The 23893-nt window shown below is 43.0% G+C and overlaps 1 protein-coding gene across 2 annotated transcripts in view; it reads right to left on the bottom strand.

The window, feature by feature from the left end:
• MN1 (MN1 proto-oncogene, transcriptional regulator) overlaps positions 1 to 23893 on the bottom strand; it is a 66566-nt gene that overhangs the window by 13572 nt on the left and 29101 nt on the right. Inside the window, exon 2 of one of the 2 annotated variants that reach the window (XR_012233611.1) lies at positions 4570 to 4674. The exons of the other annotated variant lie outside the window; for it this stretch is intronic. The gene's annotated coding sequence lies outside the window, so the exon portion shown is untranslated. The remainder of the gene's footprint in view (positions 1 to 4569; positions 4675 to 23893) is intronic. 2 annotated transcript variants of the gene reach the window in all.

Consider the following 23893-nt stretch of genomic DNA (forward strand, 5'->3'; position numbering starts at 1 on the left):
GACGCGTAAATTTGCCCCAAGTGTGCATTGTGAATCAGAGCATGGATAATCAAGGTGTCACCCTAGCGAGGTGCATCAATCTCAAAGTGAACCCTTGCTGGTCTCTTAACATGCGTCAAAGAGCTAAATATACTATAAGATAGAAAGAGAATATAAGAAAATACAATAGGAGTTGCATGTAGACTTGGTTATGTAGTAGCACATGCTCATCTGCCCAATATAAGGGCAAGGGGGACTTGCCCTTATATTGCAGACACAGCTCTAGCCATCAGTATACATCAAAGGAGCTAAACGCTGACTATATGTCAAATCTAACTTTTGGTCATAAAGAGACAAATGTACAAACATGTACAAAGAAGGTTTTCTCATCTCATATATTGTGTAACTCTCGGACAAGATGTAAAAAACAAGAGATTTCATCATATCTAGGTGGCATTTTATTATGGCTAGGCTGACCAAAAGAAGTAGAAAAAGATTGTAAAATTGTGAGCGGGACAAAAGATAAATGGGCATTCCCAACTCAGTTAACTAATATGATAGAGAATGTAGATATAACATTTTTGGGGAAATAGTTTAACTTTTCAAAACTGTACTTAACACTTGGATTCCTCTCCTTCCTGTCCTGCATTTATTGATTTCTATGATGGCATGTGGTTATTGCCACTGCCTGGGTCCATTAGAGGTGCCACAGTTGAGCTCACTCATCTGCTACTTTCAATGCTAGCATGGCTGGACTACCTGGAGCATGCATGTTGGAGAATGTTAGCTCTGTGCCAGCCACCTCTAAGCAGTTCTGTACAAGTGTGCAAGATATCTCCTGGGCATAGGCACCATCCCTGAACACATTCTATATGGCTACACATAGGGCAGGAGTATATATGGTAAAGGAATGGCAAAGTCATCACCACTCCACTAGACTTACACACAACCTGGGAGAACCATAATAACCACACATCACAGTTACCCAGAGACCTTAAAATCGACTAAATAATATTAGAGATTGTCTAGTACTGGCCACGTCTTTATTAATGGCTCCAAGGTGCTGCATATAATTAAAAAAATGTATACAGACCAGTGCAGGTACCCTGCTCTCACCCATGTCCCCCTCTAATCTCACTATATAAACAATGTATACAGACCAGTGCCAGTACCCTGCTCTCACCCGTGTCCCCCACTAATCTCACTATATAAACAATGTATACAGACCAGTGCCGGTACCCTGCTCTCACCCGTGTCCCCCACTAATCTCACTATATATATATATATATATAAACAATGTATACAGACCAGTGCCAATACCCTGCTCTCACCCGTGTCCCCCACTAATCTCGCTATATAAACAATGTATACAGACCAGTGCCAGTACCCTGCTCTCACCCATGTCCCCCTCTAATCTCACTATATAAACAATGTATACAGACCAGTGCCGGTACCCTGCTCTCACCCGTGTCCCTCACTAATCTTGCTATATAAACAATGTATACAGACCAGTGCCGGTACCCTGCTCTCACCTGTGTCCCTCACTAATCTCGCTATATAAACAATGTATACAGACCAGTGCCAGTACCCTGCTCTCACCCGTGTCCCTCACTAATCTTGCTATATAAACAATGTATACAGACCAGTGCCAGTACCCTGCTCTCACCCGTGTCCCCCACTAATCTCGCTATATAAACAATGTATACAGATCAGTGCCGGTACCCTGCTCTCACCCGTGTCCCCCACTAATCTCACTATATATATATATATATATATAAACAATGTATACAGACCAGTGCCAGTACCCTGCTCTCACCCATGTCCCCCACTAATCTCGCTATATAAACAATGTATACAGACCAGTGCCGGTACCCTGCTCTCACCCGTGTCCCTCACTAATCTTGCTATATAAACAATGTATACAGACCAGTGCCGGTACCCTGCTCTCACCTGTGTCCCGCACTAATCTCGCTATATAAACAATGTATACAGACCAGTGCCGGTACCCTGCTCTCACCCGTGTCCCTCACTAATCTTGCTATATAAACAATGTATACAGACCAGTGCCGGTACACTGCACTCACCTGTGTCCCTCACTAATCTAGCTATATAAACAATGTATACAGACCAGTGCCGGTACCCTGCTCTCACCCGTGTCCCTCACTAATCTCGAAATATAAACAATGTCACGAGATTGCCGCAGCCAACTAGCAGAGCACTTTCTCATCTGCTCAGGTGGAATGATTATAACTCTTTACATACAGAATCGAGTAAAGTATAGCAATTTTTTTTTTTGCTGAGATTTTTACAAAATTCAGCAAAACTAACTCTTTGTCAGTGGAATACAAAGATACATTAAAAGCCTTATGCATCTTTACGGAAGCTCTACGACTCTGTACAAAATTGTTTGAGTACATAAAGTAGAACGTCCCTAGCGCAATAACCCAAATGGACATTTTGTTATTTGATCTGTCCACAATAAGATCAGCCATAGATCAGCAGATATGTAAGAGACACTGGCCATCCACATGCCTTCTAAGAGATGCAGGAAAAATCTCAATGATCTAAGTAGCTGAGCATGAACAGTCCACTCCAGACTACTATGTACAATGACAAAGAGATTTCCCAACATATTGTCAAACGTCCTTGTGTGATAATAAGCATTTCCAACTGCCTGAAGCGATCGCTATCTCTCCTAGTCGTGACCTGATTTTTTTTTTCCAACTATGAGACTAGGCCCTTAGAATTAGGCTGTATAAGGGTCAGCAATAGCAAACGGTAAGACCTGGAAAGACACAAAAGAAAAATCAACTGTACAGTAAGGGGGATTGCATTCATAAGGCAGAAATCTGCCAGTATATTATCATGTGTTACATTGTATTATATTGCTTTAGAACTGTCACAATATCCCTTAAAGCAACTGATCACTTTTTAACCTTCACTTGCAAAATAGCACTATCTCTTGCTACGGAGCTATATAGTATCCTTATGCCGCACCAAAGGCATAGAACCTCTACTGTAGAAGAAAACATATCATGAAGTGGACCAAATGGATCTGTATTAGTATTGAGAGGTCTAGATTTTCCAGAAAGTAATACATATATATATATATATATATATATATATATATATAGCTTTAACCTTGAGAATAAAAATGTCTAGGACAAACAATAATATCCAAACATGAAATACCATCTAAGTTATATACATATAGGCATATTATATATGTATACACACACATATATATATATATATATATATATACACATACACACACACACACACACACACATACACAATAAGATATTTGCTAGTCCTTGGTACTGTTTTTGTCATGAGAAATCTGAATCAAAGGCGAGGACTTTGGAAAGAGTATTGTCATGTAAAGGTCTGCTGAAGAATCAGCCCTCTTCTTTCAGCTTGCTCACAAGATTAAAGTGACAAACAGGAGGTGAGGATCCCTAGAAAGGCTACTTGCCTCGGGGCTTGTCCCTTACACTTCTTCAAAGGCTTTGACAAACCATCAGCTACTGCTCCATGGCTGCCCATACCCTCACACAGCATGAGACCAGTATGCAACAGCCATCCCCAGAGGCATTCGACCATGAATCCCACTGCTCAAGATCTTGTTAAGGCAACATCAGTTCATTTGGATCATATATCTAGAATGGTTTATCAGGATCCAGCCTGGTGTCAGATAGCAATTAATACAGTTACTCCCTCATCTCCATTTACAGACATTAGAAAACCACCAAGAATCAAGGAAGGAAGAGAGGTTTATTCCTTTCCATTGCCCTAGAACAAGATGGAGCAATACGTCTGCATGTGGGCTCTTTTTTTTCCTTCTTATTTTTGACAAATCTTCAACATGACATTTTGACATATTGGTTTTGGCAGATAAAATTCTAATATTGAAAAGTCGGCCTTTCCAAAAGAGTTGGCTCCTAAGAACGAGAAGACCCCAAATCCGATGAGCTTGTGAGATTCTGTATCGTTGGTTAGAATAGATTCGCTGACCGCGAGATAAACTGAAACAATGCAGGCGCAAATTCATTCAATTCTGGAACAGATGTTTACATTTCTAGAAGTCTGATCTACTTCTCCAAAATAACACAAGTTCTTTCCATTTTCCATAGCGTGACAGAAAATCATTGCGGATATGATTTATTTAAAGCATAGTAACAGGTTCCAGCAGACATGGTTATCAACCGTGGTGGTAATATCAAATAATTCCTGACACCGTGTGAGCGGAGAGTTCTCTGACAGGACAGCATATCGTGCATGCTATGGAATAGACTATCGATCAGGACCGTGGGGTACAGCACCGCAGGAAATGGCTCTTTACATCTAGTCTATTACTTTACCTCCTATTAAGAAGTTTAGAATTGTTGGAACCTCATTTGTTACTTCAATATATCTTTCTCCTATCTCTGTCTATACAAATATATTCTGTATATTTATATTTTTTTCTTCAAAGAACCATAAAATACAATTAAAAGACACAATGATGCCAGAAGAATCACGCGAGAAAGCACTAACTATATCAGCAATAAAATCAACATCATCTTATTGCTGTTTATTTGCGGTTACCTTGAATTATCTCTCAATCGTCTTTAGGGCATCCTTGTAATTTGTATTCCCAGAAGTAGCAAACTCCAGCTAGCAGCTACACAGAACCCTAGCAAATGTTCTTCCCTAAAATTAAAAGGAGTTCAATCAATTTTACCAGTCAGCACAGCAGGAGAAAATATATCACTGTACTTCTACGAGGAGCAGAGATTCCGATCACAAATTCATTTTCCCTGGTGCAATACTGAGATGCAGATGTTGTGATATTTTAATCTGACTTCAAGGTGATTGTGGTTATTCTAATAAAGTTTTATTTCTCTTTTTACTCCGGCATGCCATCTCTCTAGCCCGCTCTCTAGCCTGTAATTGACAAGATTAAAAAAATGTTATGCTATATCAAAAGTGTTATTTACAGCCATTCTACCCTTACTACCAAATCCTTACAATTGTCATCCGCCATATATTTAATTTATATGTGACATCTATCTACTTCGAATCCTTGATGACAAACACATTCATTAGAGGGGTTATCCGGGATTAGTTTTTTTTTTTTACTATGGATCTAAAAACTAACAGACAGGGAGTTGCTAACTAACTGCCTGTTCTACCCAGCGCCAGCTAAGATTGGTCACGGGCCGTTCCTACCGGCAATTCTGCTGCTTCACATGTACAGAGCTCTTCCTCTTCTAGGCTGCTCTGTCGACAGGGTTTGACTGCCAACATCATGCAGATCAACAGCTGTCTTCTCACAGTTAAGTAGTGGGGAGTCGGCTGTCAATCGGCAGTCACACCCCATCAATAGAGCAGAGTGGAAGAATAGCCGCCGCTATCGATGCGAGTCATCGAAAGCCATAAAGTTGCCAGCAGGAACAGTCCTGTGATCGCTCTGAGCAAGTAGAAACCGTCGGCGGGACGGGCAGGTAGTTTGAAACTACATGCCTGTTAGTTCTTATGCCCATAGTAAGGAGAAAACATAGCCCAGGAAAACCCCTGTGAGATATTACACGCTAAATTGTTTGTATTTTTATTCTGGGTCATGCTGCAATAAGGGTGCGTTTACAATGGCCGATTGTCTCTAACAGGTACATCTAGGAACACCACTGTAAACAGGTTGTCAACAACCCAATGTTCGTTGGATAAATTAATTTATAAACTTGCTTAAAAATCACCGTTCTCGGCATAAACAGAACATGTACTGCTGAGAATGATAATAGTTTAAGTGCACAGAATAATCTATTTCAGATTGTTCTGTGTGCATTGAATGCACGATTTGCTTGTCTAAACAGGTTAATAAATGACTGCAGATTGTCTTCTACGTAGCCAATTAGCGGTTGTCTGCTGGCTGCATTTTGCCAGTGAAAACACACAATGAGCCTAAGCTCCCACAATGAGTATTCAGTGCAGTTTTGATGCCAATGATTTACTACAGCATTTCGGGACCAAATAGTTTATTTAGGCGACATAGCATTTTTATTTTTTTTTTGTATTGCATTTTATACTGAAGTCTTTTAAGAGTTTTTCTTTTTCAGTTGCGGTTTTTGCCTGTTTTCATCATGTCAAATTTTAAAGAAAGCAACTTTGCTTTGGAAACTTCCTGTTTGATGAGATACCTTTGATAAAACTATGGAAATGGGCTAAAAATGCATGTGCAGTTTTTATCTTTCAATTTTCTGAATCGCATTTAAAAGTCTAAGGTGTAAATTCACAATTAAAAGCTTTTTTACCACAAGAGAAATTGACACGCTGTGACTTTCAAACATGCACCAACGGGACAGTGGGCATGAATCTTGCTGTAATAGAAGGTGTCGAAACCAGTAAGAGGCGAATTTGACCGGCGGGCCTGGCCATGCCCCCATCCCAGCTCATTTTCGCTGAGTTGATTCAAACCAGTGTCGCAACATTTTTGCGCAAGTCCCCACTGCAAAAACATCTTGCGACCTTTCAAAGCTTTTCCGCCACTTTTCTGGTTTAAAAGCTTTGCTGAATCGGCCCCTATTTATTTTATATAACCCTAGGAAAGGCTCAGGTAACACTGTTTAGGGCCCAGTATCAAAGGAGGGAAAAACTGTTCTGACTAGCTATATTCATTAAGAAGAATTTCCCACCATAGGCAAATTTTAGAGATGAGCGCACAGGCAAAATTTTAATTGACCTGTTCTCATGATTTTTCCTGGGAAATTCGAGAAATGAAGACCATTGATCATAATATAAGTATTATAAAAAAAAAATGAAAAAATTGTTATACTCACCTCATCCATCCGGTCTTCAGCCCAACCTTGGCTTGCAGTTGGCTGAACAAAAATGGCTGGGCCTCTCTCACACTAGGGCTTCCTAGGCCAGGCAGAATACTACTCAAAGGTGATGGCTCATACATGCACAGAATGTACCCAGGCTTATGAAATCCAGAGACCTCTGTCCAATGTAAAAGGACCGAGGATTTCTGCAAGGCCAAGGGTGATCCGAAGATGCAATGATAACCAGACAGGTGGCGGGTAAGGTGCAGAGAGGCTGAAGAAGTGATTGGTCAGGTGCGTGTAAAGTGTTTTTTTGCTTTTGTTTTTTAACATCTTGATGGCCTTTTACAGTTCAGAAAAAGGTTGACCAGTGGCAAATTAAAAAAAAAAAAAAAACACATTTTGGCAAATGCGGATTTTGGTAAAATTTGAATACAATTTTAATTTCACTTGAATTACTTTGCTCATCTCTAAGAAATATAAAATATGATGAGGCTAGGATTTAATGGAGAAGAAGTTGTATATATGCACAATCTTCTATTAAACCTAATGGAGGTAACAAAGAACAATGAACATAGAGTTGTGGAAACCTCCAAGTTACCTCTGCATGGCCAGTTCCATAATTTCCATAGACTTGAACACAGTTGTTGAGCATAGATTTCTTCAATAAACGGTCACCTCAATTGATTGTACAAGAATCAAAAGGCTCTTGTTATCCTGAGATGGAAACCCCACATTTCAGACAAGTGGATATGACAGAAACACTAAATAAAGTCTGAAAGGTAATAGATGATTTTTTTTCCTCAACTGTCGATATCAATGACAACCTATTAGCACTACGGTAAATGGTCAATTGATTGGCAATCCCTTGAATAGGACCAATCATCGGTCCTGATTATTTTTTTTAGAAATAACCATATTTGCAATGAAATAATGTTCATCAATGATGTTCTTTCTAAACCTGTGTTGTGTTGTTCCTTTTAGAAATGTAGGAATAAATGGACAACAGGGCGTTACCATTCACCTTGTGAAAAAAGCGTGCTTCTACACAGTCTGCTACTATCAGCACTGTAGGGACATAACTTCAACTGTTAACATCCAGTGGTCGATTTATTAACAAGCTTCGAGGAAGAATAAGAGAGTGACAAAAAGGAGTTCTAAGAAAAGATTCCCCTGAATGGTTACATTATAGAGAATATCATTATTTACCAAAGCAGACACTACAGGACGTCTCTTAAAACAGATGGTGGTAATAGAATATCCCACCATTTTTCTCATCAACATCTTCATGGATGTTATGAGAAGGATTAATTGTATTAAGAATTCTATCAAGGTCCTATTATTTCGTCAGAATGTAATATATTGTGTATGGTGACCTTTAGTCCCGCCATAAACTTTAGATATCTGTTAGATGAATGATTGTTTGGTTGATCGTATGGCCGGCATCTATCTCACCTGACTCCCCCATACACAGAAGTTCAAGCTCCGTCAAGCACTCAAGTTTTCGCCCATGTCAAACATTTCTGATGGTGGCATCTCTGATGGTGAGATTGGACGTGCCAGATCCTTATTTGCCTTAATATCACCTCTCGGGTGAGAATTGGGAGCCCCATTCACATTAGTCGTTCAGCCGAACTCTGTGGCCACTGGAGAGGAACTCTGAGTACCACGTCTTACTGGCTTACATGGCTCTTCTGTTGATTACCCAGACTGGCACGACATCTCGTGTGCATCACGCCGCAACAATGATGTCAAACCTGGCTGGCTAATCAAAAGAGGAGGAGAAGATCCTGTCAGGTAAGCCTGTCTAATGGGGGCCTTTAGGCAGATATTGGATTGTACAGAATATCTGCTGTCTATCCTAATAAAAGGTTGATTGAAAGTACTGATAGACAGTCAATTGTTTTCTAATATCTGCGTGGTGGCTGACCATCCTTCACAATGAGGAAGTCGTAAAGAATGGCCCGGAAGCATAAGGGTTAATAGTCTTCCTTCTACTATTTGTCTTCCCTCTCCAGTTTAATACAAGCACTGAGGACATCACCGGATGACTGATGATATACAAGTGAGGCACAATGACGTCTCCTTGTCCTAACAACAATGATGTGCAGAATCTCTATGTATCAGGCGAGTGAGCAGCCGTTCCCACGTCAGACACACAAGCACAAGTCTTACAACATTTCAAAGTAAAATTGCAAAGAAAAATGCCATCTAGAGCCGAAATCTGAATAATACATCTGCCAGCACAGTCAGATAGTTTTCCGCAAGGTCCACATAGGTGTATATGTCACATCACTCACTTCCCATATATTATAACCCAAGCGGTGTCAACAGGCGGAGTTAACACACATGTGTTATTGTGCTAGTAATGGGCCTAAACTCTCTGCTTAATGATCTGTGTCAAATGTAAGAAGAGATTTTCCTCTGTCTGAACCAGCTGCAAAAACAGCTTTTCTGTGCCTCAATACAAAGGCACAATAATCTGATGTCTCAATGTAATACATAATAGTCAATGGCTAAAATAACAGCATATGTACTGTAGTGATAACAGCGACAACAGACACAGCGGGATGGGACAATTTAAATGATGTCTCGTCCCACTAACATGGACTTCTTCCTAGACAAATACCACGTATTAGCATTCATTTGCAGAAGGATTTAGTGAGCGAGGTCATGTTGTACTGTGCACCGCCGCAGTGACTGGTCATTGGCATTGATCTCGGAGATGGGTATACAACAGCAGCACTATACCATAACTAAAGTGCAATAAATTCACTATACTCCAATAGAAGCCGACTATCTGCTATGTTTTCATGGACACAGGATGACTTTTTGTTCTGCTTGAGGAGGTTTTACACCTTCAAGTGACTTATATTCTTTGTGCCGTCACCCAGCATATAGTTAACTGCCTTTCATTTCTCCCTCCCTTAAATTCCAGCCATATCAACTGTATAGGGTAGCATGCTTTATTTTCAAGGCACACTCCAGGATACAATGCGCAGCTGCTTTTAAAGCTAAGGATGGTCCGACATGGCCAGATGTCTTACTGACATTGATGTGCGGTAACACATCTGACCATTAAAATCTCCAGAACTCCGATGTACTAACCGTGACATTTCAAGGATCTCATCAGCAGTGAATGAGGTTTCATACAGAGAATTTCCTACATGTTGGAAAGTCCCTGTAGCTGTTAACAAGCATTTCAGATGGTCAAATGTGTTTTTTGCCTACAGCAACAAAAGTCATACATGGCCCTATTGTGGGCCAAGAGTAGGATTAGGTCTCAGATAAGACTGTAACAAACACTAACGAGTAGAATCAAAGATTTTCAATTGATTCATTATGAAAAATATTGTTCTCGATTGAAAATTTGGCATTCTTGGCGTTAAATTGTGTATTACAGTTTATGATGTCAATATGGTTTCTTAGATGGCTGCTTAAAAGGGGTCATCAGGAGAGTTGACAGGACCAAGTCCATCAGCAAGTAATCTGTGGCCACTGGATGGGAGCCCTATGAACTGCCTCTTACATGCCAGTATCCACAACTCTTCTTTTGATTACCCAGCCTGGTAGATGTACATCACACTGCAACGATGATGTTGCACCAGGCCAAATAGTCAAAAGAAGAGCCACAGATGTTGACAGATAAGTGGTGGTTATCAGAGCGTCAGTCCATCGACCGCAGATTAGTCATACAGTTGATGGATCAGAAGTGCGATTCGCACCAACTCTATTTATCAGGGATTTAAAAAAAAAATTAGAGTAGAAAATACTGATCTGATCAATGGCGAGACTCCAGTGCTCCCTGTCATACTCTTTTCTTTGCTAAAGTGATCACATGCCATACATTAGTGTGGTCGCTCTGTGCTAGAATGTGCGACGCAAGAGCACTGGGGCCAGCAATAGGTTGCGGCAGTCACATAGATGTACGGGTCATCAACATTGCAAGGTAATAAAGAAAAATAGAGGAGACAATCAAAGCAACAGAGGATTGAACAGGAAATTATTGCTTATATTTGCACTTTAAAAAAAAAGGAAAATCTACCAATCCCAAAAGCAGAGGGACTTTGTCTAAATTTTTGACGCAAAGGAGATCTATATGTATATAGCAAAAGTTCAATTAGAAGGAAAGAGTCAAGTGCTCATTCGATTTTGTGAATTAAATATGATTAACTTTGAACAATCACAATCACCATAAATGTCTTTGGTGGAAAAAAAACGCTTTGATAAATCAGTGAATAACCAATTGCTTTTCCATCCCCATTTATCACAATTTTCTTTAGTCCCACTAAGGTACCCAAACATAGTCCACCTATTAAGCCTAGATACCGCGTAAGACCACTATTGACCAGGAGGTCAGACTGCCAAGACAGGAGTTAGCTCTGATAGCGAGAGTGAGCCACAGAACAACGTTGGCAAATGGAACTTCTTCCTCGGTCCTAGTCAGTGTTTATAATCAGCGATAGGTTCCATAACACCTCGGCGTGACATTTGGAGGGTTTTCATTTCCAGGCTAGCTTCTGCTAAGCTCATTTACAAGGGGTGACCACCACAATAGCCTGACACAATTGTTAGCATACTAGATTACTTTTCATTTATGATCGCAGCAATTGCAGTCAACTGAAAAGTTGGGTGATTTACACGCTGCAATGATCGCTAGATGTGGTTGAACCAAAATTCTTTATTCATTTCCTTTAACATTAGTCCTGAAACGTCTGATTATTGCCCAAATCACGGGATAAGACAGCATTGGTACCACGCGGCTACTCACAAAGCCGATTAGGAACTCGTAGATCCACATCACTAACTACAGCCAAAGCTGAGCAGCTTAAAGGCTCTTGCACACTGTGCCATGAAATATCACATGCGTACCAATGCTGATATAAAGACATTCTCACATTCACTTTCCCAGGTGAATAGGATTCTCGTTGCCGGTACAGTATAGGCATTGTTTCTTCCGCTACACTACCAAAGATGAAGCGTTTGCTAGCCCATCAGGAAGATTTGCATGTGTTAACTTGTAGATACCTTCTTCCATTGGGAATGTCACTTTTGAACCTTCAATCCAAAGTGATTACGCATGGGGACTAAATGTCACATTTTAGAAGTCACGGTATCGCGCCTCTTTTCTTTGCTCGTAACCTCACCCAGGGTTCAGCTTTCCTTCCCATAATTGTTTGCTGCCGTCATACAAATGTGATCACAAACTGTTGTCTTTACGGACACAGGCGCCTAAACAGACATTACTTTCCAATAGATTGCAGATTATTCATCCAATTGAAGCTATTCGCGAGCGTCTTAAAGCAGCGAAGAACGCTCCCAGTATCACTTAGTATCTATTCTTGGGAGATGATCTGTTTAGCTATTCCGAACGTAACTGCGAGGAGGTCACAGACATTTGGTTTTATCGCATTCATTTTATTACTTTTGAATATTAATAACAGCTTGAGAGAACCATAATGTGATATTATATTTGTTGTTAAAAGGAAAATGGCTCCAGCTTGTAAAACCAAAGCGGTAATAATATGGAGAGAGAGAGAATCTATCAGGACATTTAACTTTGCATATTATCCAGCCTGCGCAGCTGATGTCTGGCGCACCAAGCGGCCGCCGCCGCCGGAGAGCAAACAGTTAAGCTGCAGAACACGTTTCAGGTTTCTCACACTGGGGTAGTAGCTGCCTAGGACCTGATCCTCCTCCTCCTGCCTGACCCTTGACATTTCCACTCTGCTTGTCTCCAGCAGACATACACACACAGCTCACAGACAAGGCAGCCAGCGAGGAAAGCTGCTGGAACAAAACAATCCCTCTTAAACTACTTCCAGCAGATCATTTTCGAAAATGTTGTGGTCAGGACAGCAGCAGCACCTTTGGGCAGGAGGGGAAGCTGTGAAAGTAGATACACCACGCTGTTGTTGATCTTTATATATTTTTTTTTATAGATTGCGGCCGTATTGTGGTGTCATTTTGGTGGCGTTCCAGAAATGCCAAGTACTAGAAAGTAAACCCCCCTGGTCTCAAACGTCCAACAGTCCTAACGAACAAGACATCAGGGACTGTATACATATTTTCCCAGAATTTCGCCCATATTTTTGTTCTGTAAGGCCTGTTTCACACATCAGTTTTTTCAAATCAGTCAAAATGCGCCGTTTTGCAAAAAAAAACGGATCCGAAATTTTGCTTGGCGGATCCATTTTTTTTTCCCATTGAGTTGCATTACCGGCGGATCTTGACGGATGGCCATCCGTTGGATCCGTTTTTTTGCGGATCCGCCAAAATGTTGGCGTCCGCCGACATGCCTGGATGGACAATGCAACGTTTTTTCGGGCTCGCGCATGCCCGGAGGATTTGCCTCGGCCGCAAATTTAACCCTAAACCCTGTCTGGCGACTGAAAAAAGGCAGCGGTTCCTTTAAAATTCTTCCTTCGACGGATCCGTTAAAACAACGGTCCGGTGCCAAACATTGTGGTCAGTACAAAAACGGATCCGTTGTCCGCCATTTTAGCGGATTTTAACTGACGAAAAAACTGATGTGGGAAACAGGCCTAATCTGTTAATGTTTAGGACTGAAGTTTCTGGAATAACTATTGTAGCTAAAGGGGGAGTGGAGGAGACAAGGATACCCCAGGCCCAGTGCTTAGGGGGCCCTAATCAGCCTTCTGTTAAATAAGAGAGCGCGTTCTTACACAGGTACAAGGATACTGTGCTGATGGTATAGCAAAACTGCTAGATATGGCTGCAAATTGAGATTCTGATTTGACTGTAATCCCAAGTCATATTACAAGACTCGTTAAAGGGTAGATTGTGACTTGTAGGATCGCTACTACCAACAGGTGGCGCTATAGAGTTCAAGTCTCTCTGAAGAGGCAATTTGCATATGTATGGCCATAGAGCGCTTTTACAGAAGCGTACTTCCAAGCTACACATCTGTACAGTTCCTTCATTGAGCATCATGCACTTAACTATTTCATAAACTATATTTATCATTATAAACAAAGTTAAAGAATAAAAACCAGAGAAACAAACATAAAAAATACGCAAAGTTTCTGTCGATTTCTGAAAGTAAAATAATAATGATGGTTCCAGGAACACCTTTAATAAGACTAATGTAGTCCAGAAAACAATACTATATAGGGTCTCATGCAAAAATGTGAACTCCTGATGAAGCATGTTGTGCGAAACGTGTGTCGGATTGGTAGGGCATTTTGACTTATATATATATACACACACACACATATATATATGTTATGATAATGTATTTGGCATGTATATGCATATATATAGTATGTGTGTGTATATATATATACAGATATATATACACACACACATATATGCATATACATGCCAAATACAATATCATAACTCGTTTATTCTTTGGTTTATTCTGCCTTGCCACCTCAGCCCTTTTTCTCTTTACACTGTGTGGATTATATGACACATTTATATCCTTTTTCTATATATTTTCACTACTGTGTACTAATAGAGCTTGTTATGTTTTATGGTGATGTTTGGTCATAGTCATGCTTTCTTTAGTACTTTATCAGGTACACCTTTAGATGAAAATATAGCAAGTGCACCTATAGTGTTTATACACACTACTAAGTCCATGCACATCGCAAAACTGCACGCAGTGCTCCTGTATGGCGATATGGAGACTCACAGGCCCTACAGCTGTGTACTATAGACCGGCATTGGACCGTGTTCCAGCGTAACATGGGATTTATTATTTCTTTCTAACAAATAACATGAACCCATTGCAAAAAAAAACCCAACTGCATCAGAAGAGGCACACAGATCCATAATCCAGATGTATGAAGGTAGCATAGCATGTTTGTACATTACCAGACCCTGTAGAACTAGAAGTACCAGCACATCACCCCTAGTAGGCATCTTGTGACCGTATTTGGAACAAGTCACTATGTGCCAGGACCTGTTATACCATGACAGCTTGAAAACTGGAGGTTTCTTCCATGTCCCTTTTAGATGCAAATCCTGGTTCCTGCAATATGCAATCTGTGATTTGCCTTAGTATTCTCATCATTTCCAAACCCATAGAGAGAGAAGGCGTCCTGCTTCCACTCATCTTTGTGTTTACACTCAGAGACAAAGCCGTCATCCATATGTATGAATGCACATATGCAGAGAGGGCATCTCTCATGCTGCAGCAATGTCTGCATCTTCTGCCGGCCATCCCAGGGACAAACCCACAGAGACACTGCTAATTGTGGATTGGGAAATTATAGCGGCTGTATTCCGGCTTCTTCCCTGTGATATCATTAAAACCAGTAAAGTCATTACAAAGAAAATATTGCATTTATAAGAATAAAATATAAAGAAAATTACTCAAGAGAACCAGGCATATTAGAAGGGAAACACATAAGAATCTGCCTGATTTGCTTTCTTATATTCTTTATTGGTAATATTGAAGGAAGTTCACTGAAAATACAGTGTTGCCAATAATACTACTTATCTAGCTTGTCCCCATAAGAAGCCAGTCTCCCCTAAAGCGAATAAGAACCCAGTCCCCCCACATATCATGTGTCCAGCACCATGACCATGTTATGTCTGCAGACTGGGCATCTTTTTGTTCTGCTCGTCAAGTAGTATCTCTAAAGACTGAGAGTATTATCTCAAGTGAGCACTAAATCTTTGGCGATAACAGCGCTCATAATGCATTGTGTAAACAGGGCGAGAGCTGATGGAACGGAGATTCGGTATGACACTTTAGTATCATGCAGAACAGAGCAAAGTCCACACTATTAATGCACATCAGACCTGCGTCCACACTATTAATGGACATCAGACCTGCGTCCACACTATTAATGGACATCAGACCTGCGTCCACACTATTAATGAACATCAGACCTGCGTCCACACTATTAATGAACATCAGACCTGCGTCCACACTATTAATGCACATCAGACCTGCGTCCACACTATTAATGGACATCAGACCTGCGTCCACACTATTAATGGACATCAGACCTGCGTCCACACTATTAATGGACATCAGACCTGCGTCCACACTATTAATGGACATCAGACCTGCGTCCACACTATTAATGAACATCAGACCTGCGTCCACACTATTAATGAACATCAGACCTGCGTCCACACTATTAATGCACATCAGACCTGCGTCCACACTATTAATGGACATCAGACCTGCGTCCACACTATTAATGAACATCAGACCTGCGTCCACACTATTAATGCACATCAGACCTGCGTCCACACTATTAATGAACATCAGACCTGCGTCCACACTATTAATGAACATCAGACCTGCGTCCACACTATTAATGCACATCAGACCTGCGTCCACACTATTAATGGACATCAAACCTGCGTCCACACTATTAATGAACATCAAACCTGCGTCCACACTATTAATGAACATCAGACCTGCGTCCACACTATTAATGGACATCAGACCTGCGTCCACACTATTAATGGACATCAGACCTGCGTCCACACTATTAATGAACATCAGACCTGCGTCCACACTATTAATGGACATCAGACCTGCGTCCACACTATTAATGGACATCAGACCTGCGTCCACACTATTAATGGACATCAAACCTGCGTCCACACTATTAATGAACATCAGACCTGCGTCCACACTATTAATGGACATCAGACCTGCGTCCACACTATTAATGAACATCAGACCTGCGTCCACACTATTAATGAACATCAGACCTGCGTCCACACTATTAATGAACATCAGACCTGCGTCCACACTATTAATGGACATCAGACCTGCGTCCACACTATTAATGGACATCAGACCTGCGTCCACACTATTAATGAACATCAGACCTGCGTCCACACTATTAATGAACATCAGACCTGCGTCCACACTATTAATGAACATCAGACCTGCGTCCACACTATTAATGCACATCAGACCTGCGTCCACACTATTAATGGACATCAGACCTGCGTCCACACTATTAATGAACATCAGACCTGCGTCCACACTATTAATGGACATCAGACCTGCGTCCACACTATTAATGGACATCAGACCTGCGTCCACACTATTAATGAACATCAGACCTGCGTCCACACTATTAATGGACATCAGACCTGCGTCCACACTATTAATGAACATCAAACCTGCGTCCACACTATTAATGGACATCAGACCTGCGTCCACACTATTAATGGACATCAGACCTGCGTCCACACTATTAATGAACATCAGACCTGCGTCCACACTATTAATGGACATCAGACCTGCGTCCACACTATTAATGAACATCAGACCTGCGTCCACACTATTAATGAACATCAGACCTGCGTCCACACTATTAATGAACATCAGACCTGCGTCCACACTATTAATGCACATCAGACCTGCGTCCACACTATTAATGAACATCAGACCTGCGTCCACACTATTAATGGACATCAGACCTGCGTCCACACTATTAATGAACATCAGACCTGCGTTCACACTATTAATGAACATCAGACCTGCGTTCACACTATTAATGAACATCAGACCTGCGTCCACACTATTAATGGACATCAGACCTGCGTCCACACTATTAATGGACATCAGACCTGCGTCCACACTATTAATGGACATCAGACCTGCGTCCACACTATTAATGAACATCAGACCTGCGTCCACACTATTAATGCACATCAGACCTGCGTCCACACTATTAATGGACATCAGACCTGCGTCCACACTATTAATGGACATCAAACCTGCGTCCACACTATTAATGAACATCAGACCTGCGTCCACACTATTAATGGACATCAGACCTGCGTCCACACTATTAATGAACATCAAACCTGCGTCCACACTATTAATGAACATCAGACCTGCGTCCACACTATTAATGGACATCAGACCTGCGTCCACACTATTAATGGACATCAGACCTGCGTCCACACTATTAATGAACATCAGACCTGCGTCCACACTATTAATGCACATCAGACCGGCGTCCACACTATTAATGCACATCAGACCTGCGTCCACACTATTAATGGACATCAGACCTGCGTCCACACTATTAATGGACATCAGACCTGCGTCCACACTATTAATGGACATCAGACCTGCGTCCACACTATTAATGAACATCAGACCTGCGTCCACTCTATTAATGCACATCAGACCTGCGTCCACACTATTAATGCACATCAGACCTGCGTCCACACTATTAATGGACATCAGACCTGCGTCCACACTATTAATGCACATCAGACCAGCGTCCACACTATTAATGAACATCAGACCTGCGTCCACACTATTAATGCACATCAGACCTGCGTCCACACTATTAATGAACATCAGACCTGCGTCCACACTATTAATGCACATGCACATCAGACCTGCGTCCACACTATTAATGCACATCAGACCTGCGCCCACACTATTAATGCACATCAGACCTGCGTCCACACTATTAATGCACATCAGACCTGCGTCCACTCTATTAATGCACATCAGACCTGCGTCCACACTATTAATGGACATCAGGCCTGCGTCCACACTATTAATGGACATCAGACCTGCGTCCACAATATTAATGAACATCAGACCTGCGTCCACACTATTAATGCACATCAGACCTGCGTCCGCACTATTAATGGACATCAGACCTGCGTCCACACTATTAATGCACATCAGACCTGCGTCCACACTATTAATGCACATCAGACCTGCGTCCACACTATTAATGGACATCAGACCTGCGTCCACACTATTAATGCACATGAGACCTGCGTCCACACTATTAATGCACATCAGACCTGCATCCACATTATTAATGGACATCAGACCTGCATCCACACTATTAATGGACATCAGACCTGCATCCACACTATTAATGCACATCAGACCTGCGTCCACAGTATTAATGAACATCAGACCTGCGTCCACACTATTAATGAACATCAGACCTGCGTCCACACTATTAATGAACATCAGACCTGCGTCCACACTATTAATGAACATCAGACCTGCGTCCACACTATTAATGAACATCAGACCTGCGTCCACACTATTAATGAACATCAGACCTGCGTCCACACTATTATTTGACATTAGACCTGCGTCCACACTATTAATGCACATGCACATCAGACCTGCGTCCACACTATTAATGAACATCAGACCTGCGTCCACACTATTAATGAACATCAGACCTGCATCCACACTATTAATGGACATCAGACCTGCGTCCACACTATTAATGGACATCAGACCTGCGTCCACACTATTAATGCACATCAGACCTGCGTCCACACTATTAATGCACATCAGACCTGCGTCCACACTATTAATGCACATCAGGCCTGCGTCCACACTATTAATGAACATCAGACCTGCTTCCACACTATTAATGAACATCAGACCTGCGTCCACACTATTAATGCACATCAGACCTGCGTCCACACTATTAATGCACATCAGACCTGCGTCCACACTATTAATGCACATCAGACCTGCGTCCACACTATTAATGCACATCAGACCTGCGTCCACACTACTAATGGACATCAGGCCTGCGTCCACACTATTAATGCACATCAGACCTGCGTCCACACTATTAATGCACATCAGACCTGCGTCCACACTATTAATGCACATCAGACCTGCGTCCACACTATTAATGCACATCAGACCTGCGTCCACACTATTAATGAACATCAGACCTGCGTCCACACTATTAATGAACATCAGACCTGCGTCCACACTATTAATGCACATCAGACCTGCGTCCACACTATTAATGCACATCAGACCTGCGTCCACACTATTAATGCACATCAGACCTGCGTCCACACTATTAATGAACATCAGACCTGCGTCCACACTATTAATGGACATCAGAACTGCGTCCACACTATTAATGGACATCAGACCTGCGTCCACACTATTAATGAACATCAGGCCTGCGTCCACACTATTAATGAACATCAGACCTGCTTCCACACTATTAATGAACATCAGACCTGCGTCCACACTATTAATGCACATCAGACCTGCGTCCACACTATTAATGCACATCAGACCTGCGTCCACACTATTAATGGACATCAGAACTGCGTCCACACTATTAATGGACATCAGACCTGCGTCCACACTATTAATGAACATCAGGCCTGCGTCCACACTATTAATGAACATCAGACCTGCTTCCACACTATTAATGAACATCAGACCTGCGTCCACACTATTAATGAACATCAGACCTGCGTCCACACTATTAATGGACATCAGAACTGCGTCCACACTATTAATGGACATCAGACCTGCGTCCACACTATTAATGAACATCAGGCCTGCGTCCACACTATTAATGAACATCAGACCTGCTTCCACACTATTAATGAACATCAGACCTGCGTCCACACTATTAATGAACATCAGACCTGCGTCCACACTATTAATGGACATCAGGCCTGCGTCCACACTATTAATGGACATCAGACCTGCGTCCACACTATTAATGAACATCAGGCCTGCGTCCACACTATTAATGAACATCAGACCTGCGTCCACACTATTAATGAACATCAGACCTGCGTCCACACTATTAATGCACATCAGACCTGCGTCCACACTATTAATGCACATCAGACCTGCGTCCACACTATTAATGCACATCAGACCTGCGTCCACACTATTAATGCACATCAGACCTGCGTCCACACTATTAATGCACATCAGACCTGCGTCCACACTATTAATGGACATCAGGCCTGCGTCCACACTATTAATGCACATCAGACCTGCGTCCACACTATTAATGCACATCAGACCTGCGTCCACACTATTAATGCACATCAGACCTGCGTCCACACTATTAATGCACATCAGACCTGCGTCCACACTATTAATGAACATCAGACCTGCGTCCACACTATTAATGCACATCAGACCTGCGTCCACACTATTAATGAACATCAGACCTGCGTCCACACTATTAATGAACATCAGACCTGCGTCCACACTATTAATGCACATCAGACCTGCGTCCACACTATTAATGCACATCAGACCTGCGTCCACACTATTAATGAACATCAGACCTGCGTCCACACTATTAATGAACATCAGACCTGCGTCCACACTATTAATGCACATCAGACCTGCGTCCACACTATTAATGAACATCAGACCTGCGTCCACACTATTAACGAACATCAGACCTGCGTCCACACTATTAACGAACATCAGACCTGTGTCTACATTCCAACTCACTTTGCAACAGTTTCCAGAGAGAAATTAATGTAAATTATTACTACAACGGGACAAAAAGTTTTACAAGTACAAACTCTTTGCAGCCACTAGCTACTGAATATGTTATAGATGTTTTGAATAAAGGTGAGACACATCCCCAGAAAATCGTGAGACACATCCCCAGAGAATCCTGTGAGACATGCCCCCAGAGAATCATGTGAGACATGCCCCCAGAGAATCCCGGGAGACATGCCCCCAGAGAATCCTGTGAGACATGCCCCCAGAGAATCCTGTGAGACACGCCCCCAGAAAATCCTATGAGACACGCCCCCAGAGAATCCTGTGAAACACGTCCCCAGAGAATCCTGTGAGACACGTTCCCAGAGAACTTTATGAGATGCTCCCCCAGGGAATCCTGTGCGACAAGCCCCCAGAGAATCCTGTGAGATGCTCCCCCAGAGAATCCTGTGAGGTGATCCCCCAGAGAATCCTGTGAGGTGATCCCCCAGAGAATCCTGTGAGGTGATCCCCCAGAGAATCCTGTGAGGTGATCCCCCAGAGAATCCTGTGAGGTGATCCCCCAGGGAATCCTGTGAGGTGATCCCCCAGGGAATCCTGTGAGACATGCCCCAGAGAATCCTGTGAGATGCTCCATCAGAGAATCCTGTTAGATGCTCCATCAGAGAATCCTGTGAGGCGATCCCCCAGAGAATCGTGTGTGATGTTTCCCCAGGGAATCCTGTGAGACAAGCCACCAGAGAATCCTGTGAGACATGCCCCAGAGAATTCTGTGAGACATGCCCCCAGAGAATCCTGTGAAACATGCCCCAGAGAATCCAGTGAGACACACCTCCAGAGAATCCTGTGAGACATGCCCCCAGAGAATCCTGTGAGACATGCCCCCAGAGAATCCTGTGAGACATGCCCCAGAGAATTCTGTGAGACATGCCCCAGAGAATCCTGTGAGACACGTTCCCAGAGAACTTTATGAGATGCTCCCCCAGGGAATCCTGTGAGACATGCCCCCAGAGAATCCTGTGAGACATGCCCCCAGGGAATCCTGTGAGACAAGCCCCCAGAGAATCCTGTGAGACATGCCCGAGAATCCTGCGAGATATGCCCCAGAGAATTCTGTGAGACATGCCCCCAGAGAATCCTGTGAAACATGCCCCAGAGAATCCAGTGAGACATGCCCCAGAGAATCCAGTGAGACATGCCCCAGAGAATCCAGTGAGACATGCCCCAGAGAATCCTGTGAGACACGTTCCCAGAGAACTTTATGAGATGCTCCCCCAGGGAATCCTGTGAGACATGCCGCCAGAGAATCCTGTGAGACATGCCCCCAGGGAATCCTGTGAGACAAGCCACCAGAGAATCCTGTGAGACATGCCCGAGAATCCTGCGAGATATGCCCCCAGAGAATCCTGTGAAACATGCCCCAGAGAATCCAGTGAGACACACCTCCAGAGAATCCTGTGAGACACGCCCCCAGAGAATCCTGTGAGACATGCCCCCAGAGAATCCTGTGAGACATGCCCCCAGAGAATCCTGTGAGACATGCCCCCAGAGAATCCTGTGAGACATGCCCCCAGAGAATCCTGTGAGACACGCCCCCAGAGAATCCTGTGAGACACGTCCCCAGAGAATCCTGTGAGACACGTCCCCAGAGAATCCTGTGAGACATGCCCCTAGAGAATCCTGTGACATGCCCCCAGAGAATCCTGTGAGACATGACCCCGAGAATTCTGTGAGACATGACCCCAGAGAATCCTGTGAAACACGCCCCAGAGAATCCAGTGAGACACGCCTCCAGAGAATCCCTTGAGACATGCCCCCAGAGAATCCTATGAGACACGCCCCTAGAGAATCCTGTGAGATGCATCCCAGAGAATCCTGTGAGATGCGCCCCAGAGAATCCTGTGAGATGCGCCCCAGAGAATCCTGTGAGATGCGCCCCAGAGAATCCTGTGAGATGCGCCCCAGAGAATCCTGTGAGATGCGCCCCAGAGAATCCTGTGAGATGCGCCCCAGAGAATCCTGTGAGATGCGCCCCAGAGAATCCTGTGAGATGCGCCCCAGAGAATCCTGTGAGATGCGCCCCAGAGAATCCTGTGAGACGCACCTCCAGAAAACTCTGTGAGACGCGCCCCCAGAGAATCCTGTGAGACACGTCTCCAGAGAATCCTGTGAGATACATTCCCAGAGAATCCTGTGAGATACATTCCCAGAGAATCTTGTGAGATGTTCCCCCAGAGAATCATGTGAGAGACATGCCCCAGAGAATCCTGTGAGACACGCACCCAGAGAATCCTGAGACATGCCCCCAGAGAATCTTGTGAGACACGCCCCTAGAGAATCTTGTGAGACACGCCCCTAGAGAATCCTGTGAGACATAACCCCAGAGAATCCTGTAAGAGGCTCTCCCCCAGAGAAGTCTGTGAGACCCCCCCACCAGGGAATACTGTGAGATGCGCCACCAGGGAATCCTGTGACACATGCCCTCAGGGAATACTGTGAGATGCTCTCTCAGAGAATCCAGTGACACAGGCTTTCATAGAAGACTGTGAGATATGCCCCAGAGAATCCTGTGAGACAACCCCCCTTGGTAAAGACCATATACATGAGAACTAAATACAAGGGCCCAAATCTCGGTAACCGTATGGTGTTAAAAAAATGAATAGTTCATGGAAGCAGCAGGAATAAGAAAAGAGCAACAGAAAAATTCATGGATAGGTATTAGTTATTTTATATGATTTATGGCTTTTAGGTAATCCCTCCTCTAATTTGAAGCACCAACTGCAAAATCCAGGCCAATCAAGTGTGTGCAGTATTGGTCTGGTCATATGGGAAATAAGAACCTTTTGGGTCCCCTTAAGGACTAGCCATGATCTGC

This window comes from Dendrobates tinctorius, unplaced genomic scaffold (assembly GCF_039654945.1).
Source record: "Dendrobates tinctorius isolate UK_male_01 unplaced genomic scaffold, ASM3965494v1 ptg000073l, whole genome shotgun sequence".
In the NCBI taxonomy this organism is placed as follows: domain Eukaryota; kingdom Metazoa; phylum Chordata; class Amphibia; order Anura; family Dendrobatidae; genus Dendrobates; species Dendrobates tinctorius.